The sequence below is a fragment of the Coenobita brevimanus genome, chromosome 112 (assembly GCF_032717465.1).
Source record: "Coenobita brevimanus isolate Jiangsu-jjx chromosome 112, ASM3271746v2, whole genome shotgun sequence".
Taxonomy (NCBI): Eukaryota; Metazoa; Arthropoda; class Malacostraca; order Decapoda; family Coenobitidae; genus Coenobita; species Coenobita brevimanus.
In genome coordinates this window covers 21,483,303-21,492,259 of record NC_137065.1, presented here as the reverse complement: position 1 = coordinate 21,492,259, position 8,957 = coordinate 21,483,303, and positions in this window count along the sequence as shown.

Genomic DNA, 8,957 nt, shown 5'->3' with positions numbered 1-8,957 from the left:
TGTCGCTGGTGAGTCTCCTTGCCGTCCCCACTAAATGAGTGAATCATGTTAAGTGTGGTGTTGCCCCAGAACTAGTGAAGTGACTTATGCTAAGTGTGACGTTGACCTAGAATTAGTGTAACAATGATACAGTGATTTAATGTATGTTGAATATCGGGGCGAGTGAAATCACGGGTGGATGAGTAAGGACGAGGCAGAAACTAAGCTCTGGTGAATCAGACTCACAAGTGACGCCCTTCCAGAAAACCAGTAAGACTACTCCCCCGAGAAATCCTCTGTAGTAAAATACACCCATGTCCTTTGTTATAAGAAAACAGTAGAGAAAGTGTCAATAATATTCTCCCGCTTGTATTACCGTAAACAGTGAATTCCCAGTGTCCTCCACTCTCACTCTTTAAGGATCTCCTCCCAGCGGCTAGTGTGAATGTAAACGAGGAATAGAATCAATTGTCAAAACCCCTTTGCTATTAGAAAATACTAAGTTTGAATTAATAATACTTACTCTCTCCAAATATTACTATAACTCTGTTCTGACCCACCGCGAGTCACTCCCCTCGTCCCCCCCCCCCCGCGAGACTCACTTCCCATGCTCCCACGCTCGCCTGTATTCCCTGTTCACCTGTGCACTAGAATTACTGTGTTGGCCTCAGTATCAGTTAAGCCAGTATCCTGCGAGATACTAATATCCTAGTTAAGGTTTTATTTCTTTGCCATATACTGTGTTGTAATATCTGCTGTTTTTGTCCTGTGTCTGACTGTGGTAATATGTGTAAAGGTATTCCTTGGAGTTTTTGTGTCCTACCTCTCTTTATTGCACTAAGCCCCTGTCTCGAAAGAGGACCCTGCTACACGTTAGGTGTTCTAGGACCGAGGAGTCGGGCCTTTTTCACCTAGCATTACACACACATTTGCCATTCCCTCCTCATCCAACCTCCCAAGGACTTAAACTCACATTTGCCATTCCCTCCTCATCCAACCTCACTGTACATTCACTGGCTTCACTTCTCTCCAAGAGCATAACTTTACTCTTCACTACATTCACCTTTAGATTTATTATTATTATATTTAAAATACCCACCGCCGCCGGACCACTCACCCCACCACGCCCCACCCCACCACCGAGCCACCACCACACCACCACCCCAGGAGGACACCACGGTGGGGTTAGTGACCCAGGACAAGAGGGTCACCAGGACACCTATCCCCAGAGCCCCTCTTCCCCGCAACCGTCACAACACCAGGTGAGTGACAAAAGGCAACGACCCTGCAGGCGTGGCAACCCTCGGCAGGTTCGGGGTGGGGCTGATCCAGAGTCAGTCCCAGGCAACACCGCGATACGGCCACCGTACGTACCGGGGAAGGAGCGGTCACTGTACGCCCTTCAGTTGTTTCCCCCTGTGACACCGCCATCACGGCCACCATACGTGAAGGGGGAGGGAGCGGCCACCGTAAGCCCCTCAGTCACAGCCACCTCTGGGGACGGCCTTGGGGCGTTAGTTATTGAACGCACCCTGGCTGGCAGAGAGAGGAATAGTGGAACCGCATTCACAGCCACCGTACGTGATGGGGAGGGAGCGGCCACCGTACGTGACGGGGAGGGAACGGCCACCGTACGACCCTCATCCACTATTACCTCCTACGGGAGTAACACCTCAGTTACTTCCCAAAGGGCAGGCAGACCCACGGCTACGGCCTTAGTGCGTGCAAGGGTAAGCAGACCCTCGGCTACAGCCTCAGCACGTACTGAAGAGGGCGCTGCCCCTGTGCACCCCTCTCTTGCCTTTTCCTCCTGTGGGGGCAACACCGTGTTCACAGCCACCGTACGTAATGGGGAAGGAGCAGCCACCGTACGCCCTTCAGTTGCTTCCCAGCAGGTGGGTAGGCCCACGGCTATGGCCTTGGTGCGTGAGAGGGTAAGTAGACCCTCGGCTACGGCCTCAGCACGCACCGAAGAGGGCACTGCCCCTGTGCACCCCTCTCCTGCCTCTTCCTCCTTCGGGAGCAGCACCGTGTTCGTGGCCACCGTACGTGACGGGGAAGGAGCGGCCACCATACACCCTTCAGTTGCTTCCCAGCAGGTGGGCAGGCACACGGCTACGGCCTTAGTACGTGACAGGGTAAGTAGACCCTCGGCCACGGCCTCAGCACGCACCGGAGAGCGTGCTGCCCCTGTGCACCCCTCTCCTGCCTCTTCCTCCTTCGGGAGCAGCACCGTGTTCATGACCACCGTACGTGACGGGGAAGGAGTGGCCACCGTATGCCCTTCAGCTGTGAGCCCTAGGAGTCATGAAACCGACTTCACGGCCACCGTACGTGACGGGGAGCGCGTGGCCACCGTACACCCCTCATTCGTGACTCTGAAGGCTCTCCCGGAGCAGGAGGTCCTTTGCATGGCCGACCCCTTCCCTCTCGGCTGCGTGGGACACCCTTTGTCTCCCCACCGGAGCAATTCCCTGGAGGTGCTGGCGGAGTGGTAGTGTGGCCCAGTCCAAACCCTACCACTTACCCCTGGGAGGTCCTTGTCCCTGACGGACACCCGACAGAGGCGACGCCGCAGTTCACCCCTGATGGCGCTTCTTCCTGCAGGCAGCCGCAGTCCCCGGACTCCCAGGTCTGGCCAGCAGTCCCCCAGCCCAGACCACCCAGGCTCTCTCTCTCCTAGGAGCCAGAGGCGCCAGGTCCGCCTCCTGCAGCTGTTTTGCCCCAGTCCCGAGGGCCACCCCACAGATCGAGGCCCCCAGACTCGAGGGCCACCCCACAGATCGAGGCCCCCAGACTCGAGGGCCACCCCACAGATCGAGGCCCCCAGACTCGAGGGCCTGACTGCACCCCATCGGCGCAGCCCCAGTGTGAGGGCCGCCTCTCAGGTCGAGGCCCCTAGATCGGAGGGCCTCCCTGCACCCCAACGACGACTATCACCCGGGCAGCGACGCCCCTACGGACAGTGCGCTGCTCCCTACAGGAGAGCCCCCCATAGGGCCCCTCTCTCACGCCAAGGACACGCAGCAAGTGATACCCAAAGGAAATACGGGTACGTAGTGACATTGATACAGTGAACAATCACCACAGTAGTGTATAGTGAGAGAGAATAGAGTAAGGCCCGAATGATAAGTAAATAACTATAGACCTATTCAGTGCACAGTGACCCGATACCTGGCAGAACAGAAAAGACCATATACAGGAGGGCGTAAAGAAAACGTGGGTTAGAGCATGTGTGCGCGGGGTTCATTAGAAACCTGTGATACAGTGCTACTGGGCCTAAGTAACTCCCGCGAGTGACACGACCTGCATTCTACCCACTTATGGTACTATCCATTTCCCCCACTCCTGGTCCCGTCCTCCCCTAGTGAAACATACTCAGTGAATTAAACGCCATCTCTGCCAAAGTGAATTATTCGGGTACTGTAATATCAATACTAAATATTCCTGTACAAGTGAATAGTGACTTACTGTGTGTGTAATTTTATCCATTGTATTAAAGGCTAATTCTGTGTTCCCTGTCTTTCACAAGTATCCAATATCTCTTTGTGTATATTGTCACGGTGTCAGAATTAAGGTAATAGATATGTTAAGGTGTACTGCTTGGTTTTTATGTCCTGTTCCTCTGTGGGTGCTTTACTTCCTGTCCGGAAAGAGGACCCCGCTCAGTAGCTGGTGTTCTTAGGACGAGAAGTCGACTTAAAAACACCCAGAAAACACTGGTGGCCAGCGGTGGTTCTGGATCCTAATAAAGCACGGAGGAACGATAAAAATAAACTTGCACAATGGCAGCCAAACCTCACATCCAATTGCCGAAATTCAACCTGGAGCAATATGACATAGATGTTTATTTGGATATGGTCAAACCCCTTTCAGATATCGGGTTCGACTCTGACAAAGAAAAGATAGCCGTCACTCTACCTAACCTGGGAAAAATAATCGCCACTGTCGCAACAAAAGTCGTCCCAGAACTAACATGGGAACAATTCGGCCACATTGTAAAGCAGGCTGTCATGCCTTCTGTGGGCAGAGTCGTCGCTCTCTCAGCTAGACGCTCTTGCCTATGACGGTAACTTGGACGACACTTTCGTCCAGGCACGGCGCCTCGTCACCGCCGCTTATCCTGACGCAACCACAAATACTCAGGACTTGCACACCTTCAACGTCCTGCTGAGAATTCTCCCTAGCACAGTCAGGGAGCATTTCACCATTTACGATCCATCAGGGAATATGGATCAAGACCTACAACTCGTCCGACACCTCCTCGCCGCCCATCCCACACCGCAACCCATACACGTGGTAAGCAAATTCCCCACCACAAAAACTCCACCACCAAAAGTTACACCACCGCCCCACCCACCCACCACGGATCCGTCTCCAGCAATTCCCAGGGCGCACCCACAGAGAAGGCGCCACAATCCCAGGGACCAGGGCAACCTTATCTCTATTAATCCCTGGGAATTCACGGCCTGCAGTCACACCTGCCCCCTACAAGATATTAGGGAACAACTCAAAGCAAATAGACGCAGAGCCCTTACTCAGGGGCGCAGGAAGGTATCCTCTCTGGAGGAAGACGCCCAGGAAGACGACGCCCCGCCCCCAGTCTACCCAGGATCAGACGACAAGGAGCACAACGACCACATCACCACTCAGCATATGGATTTTTAGGCCAACCCCCGCACCTTCCCACAATGGCGGGGGCCACCTCACATCTCTACCGACCCCCAGTCTATGACCAAATTCGCCTGAACGGGGTCAAGGCTACATTACTGGTGGACATGGGAGCTGCCAGGTCATGCCTGTCACGAATCAATTCGCGACATTTCCTTTTTGTGAGAAGCCACGAACTATTAGTGGAAAACTCACTGTGTATCGCTCAGTTAACCGTTTCTCTCTCCATTTCGGGGTATACTTTTCAAATAATTCGTCACTTTCAAAAGTGACCGATTTAATGCACGTCACTAAGTGCGCTACTGAGCGATACAATTGTTTCTTTATCGTTCGCCTCTACTTGCATAAACCGTTAGCCACGCCTTGCGTCCTGCCCATTCAATGTATTTGAATTCAGTCTTGTGTTTGTTGTGACGGAGGAAGGTCCTGTGCTCCAAGAAGTGTGAGAGGTCACTAGCACCCAGGCTCCACTGAGACAGTATCCAGTCCTCCCACCTTAGTGGTGATACATAGCATTCATCGACTGGTATTTCTTTTGTGTATTTTGTAGTTTTAAGAGCTTAGTTAAGGTGTTTTTCCTAGGCGTAAGTATTTAGCTTCTGTGTGAGTGAGCGAGTGCGTCTCATTGATTTGATTTGAAATGTAATGTTAAATTTATTTTTGTAATTAATAAATTTAACAGTTCTATTTCTTGAGCTTAATGTAGAGTAAATCTTGTTTCATTTCTCCATAATTAAGCTTATTTTCCATATAGCTCCTAGCTTGCATAAACGTTTTACTATTCATAACTGGTACTTAGACCAGTCTTGTATTAACTTAAAATCCGTTGTGCCAGGAGTTAATGCATCAGCAAGAACCTGATGTTATTATTATTAGTATTAGTTATTTATTGTCAGGGGTGATGTAACTTTCTCCAGAGGCTAACAGTACAGTAAGTCAGCAATTGTGAGTAATTAGTCTCTGCTGTGTACTGTTGAGGAAGTTTATAAATTCTCGTTCTCAGAGAATCGTGCTAAGCCAACGTAAAGTAATCGTTGCTTGATGTAGCAAGACAACCATTGTCTCTGCTCTTCAATATTATTGAATATTATCAATTTAAATAATATTTAAGCATTATATCAAAATTACCGTGATATTATAAAAACCCCGTGACAATTGGCGACCTCATTCCAGGATATTAACTCCTAGCTATAAAGCTATTCACGAGATAGTGCTCACTCATTCATATTTAGGTATTTATTATTAAAGTTTATAGGCACAAGTTTACTGGTGGTTACCGTTGATTTAGCAAGTGAATTTTTGCTTTATTAATCAATAGAGTACTTAACTCTAGTTTATTTTTGGTAACGCCAGACGATTTTATTCGCTCCTGGGAAGTCGGCGTACCCATTGTGTTTATTATTGAGTCTTCCCAGTCATTTACATTTTTGAATTATTCTTTGCCAGTTAACTAGATAAGACTGGTCACCACTAGCTTGTGTCTGTACTCTTTACTTGTGTTTATTAGTATTCGTCGCTAAGCAGTCAGTACTCAATTTCGGTTTTGCTTGATAAATTAGCGCCATGGCTACTACTGTATTTTTACAGGAAGCCAAAGAAATGGGTCTTTCGGACCCAACCGAAATTAAAGAGTATATACTCTCACGGCATAATCAGGAGCAGCAGCGCGAGAATGATGCCCGTGAAGAGCGTAAGATTCAGCGCGAATACGAGCGAGAACAGCGCGAATACGAGCGAGAACAGCGTGAATACGAGCGAGAACAGCGCGAACACGAGCAGAAACAACGCGAGCTCGAGTTAGAAAAAGAGCGACAACAGCGCGAACACGAGCAAAAACAGCGCGAACTCGACTTGGAACATGAGCGAGAACAGCGTGAGGAACGAGAGAGAGAACGAGAACACGAACGTGCCGAGCGAGAAGCACGCGAAAAACATGAACTTGAAGTGATGAAGCTCAAGCGAGATTCCTTGGCTTCAGACACGTCTGCTGCAGTTGGTCCAAGCTCCACGAGCGTTTCCCCTGCACATGTCCTGGCGACCCCACACATCAAACTTCCTTCATACAAGGAAAGCGAGCGAATCGAGCCGTACATAGCTCGTTTTGAGGACATGGCAGACATGTATCAACTGGATGAGGCAGCTAAGCGGATCCAATTTCTTAGTTTATTTGAGGGCCCTGCCCTCGATATTCTCCACAGAATTCATGGAGACAATCTCACATATGAGATGATGAAAGCTGCACTCATTAAGGCGTATGGTCTCACAGTAGACGACGCCAAAGTTCAGTTCATGCGAGCTCGTCTCCAAGACAAGGAGACAGCTGTTCAGTTCCTTGATCGTCTCACAGCTTACTTAAATGAGTGGATGGAGAAAGATGAAACTCCTTCCACGCGTGAGGGGATAATTGACCTTATGCTGCGTACACAGCTAGAGAGGTCGTGGCCTGCTGAGCTCATAGCACAGCTTAAGATCTGCCAGGTGAAAGATGCCAGCCAAATGGCAGAGAAGGCTGACGCATTCTTTACTGCATACGGGTATCAAGCTCGTAAGCAAAACACCTGGAGCAGAAAAGATACTGCCAAGTCTGGGAAGCCGTCTCAGACTGAATCCCAGCACCAAGGCCGTTCTCAGAATAATGGCCAAGGTCCAAAACCGCAGTGGAAGGACCAGGGGCAAAACACTCAGAAATCTGAGTGGAAGAGGTACAACAAGTACCCTAACCAGCAGCAGTATCAGCCACGCAACCGACTGTCGGGACAAACTTTTTCACCACCAGCTCAAAAGAGGCAGGAAGCGAATGCAGCCTTCATTCCTCAGCAGCAGCCTGGTGGTCACGTCCCTACCAATGTGGGTACTTCCCCACAGTTCACTAGTCCCACAGTGACAGTGAACCCCCCTCTACAGATGGCCAATGTTCCATCTTCTCAAGGCACAATGTTTGCCACATCAATTCAGCAGCCTCATGCGTGGCTAGCTGCTTCCTCCACAGGCCCCACCACAGGTGACAGTACCTTCCTTGTACAGCCAGGGTTTGTGGGAGGCATTCCTGTGAAGGTCCTGAGAGACAATGGTTCCTCAGGTTGCTCTGTCAAGCAGAGATTAGTTCGGCCTGAGCAGTATACAGGTCGACAGATCCATGCAAAGCTTATTGATGGATCAGTGAGATTGTTCCCTGAGGCATGTATCCAGGTGGCATCTCCATTTTATACTGGTATGACACTTGCAGTTGTCATGCCAGAGCCTCTATTTGACTTGATAGTAGGCAATATTCAAGGAGCCAAGGATAGTTGCTCCGATGGCGCTACTCAGACTTCGGCTGCTGCGGTGACACGAGCCATGACTGAGGCTCCAGACTGTGTCACCCCAGTGATCATTGAATCGCCGCAAGATCTGATGTGCAGTCAACTTGTTGTACAAGAACAACATTCTGACCCGACACTTGCTACCGTGCGGAACAAACAAAAGGGTCGAGTGATAAAGTATTCACGGGGAGGTCGAGCCAAGTTCCTTCGTAAACAAGGACGGCTCCACCGTGAGTCACGAACACCCGAGGGCGAGGTTCGACTGCAGTTTGTCGTTCCCGCCAAGTACCGCCTAGCAGTGTTACAATGGGGTCATTGTTCAGTCTCAGGAGGTCACATGGGCAAAAGGAAGACCCAGGGCCGTATCCGAGCTGACTTTTTCTGGCCAGGGATGGGACGGGACATAGATAGTTTTGTCCGTTCTTGCAGTGTGTGCCAAAGTATCACCACTAATCAGGGACATGCCCTTCCTGTGCCATTTGTAACTACACCTGTAATCTCTGAGTCAGTTGAGAGACAGGGTAGTGGTGAAGTGGGTTCAGACCTGACGTCGCGCCCATGGGCCCCACAGGACACATTATGTCCAGAGCCTGTACATACATATTATGTACCGTAAGTTAAGGGGGAAGTTGAGAGGCGACTTGAGGCTATGGAAGACCCAAGTTTGCACCAGGATTCTCAGCTTCCCGATACTAATATAAGTATTGTTTTGTAGGTTAAGGGGGAAGTTCGAGAGAGAGAACTCCGCAGTGGCGACTTGAGGCTATGGAAGACCCAAGTTTGCACAAGGATTCTCAGCTTCCCGGTACTAATATAAGTATTGTATTGTAGATTAAGGGGGAAGTGAGAACTCTGCAGAGGCGACTTGAGGCTATGGAAGACCCAAGTTTGCACAAGGATTCTCAGCTTCCCGGTACTAATAGAAGTACTGTAGGTTAAGGGGGAAGTTCGAGAGAGAACTCCGCAGTGGCGACTTGAGGCTATGGAAGACCCAAGTTTGCACAA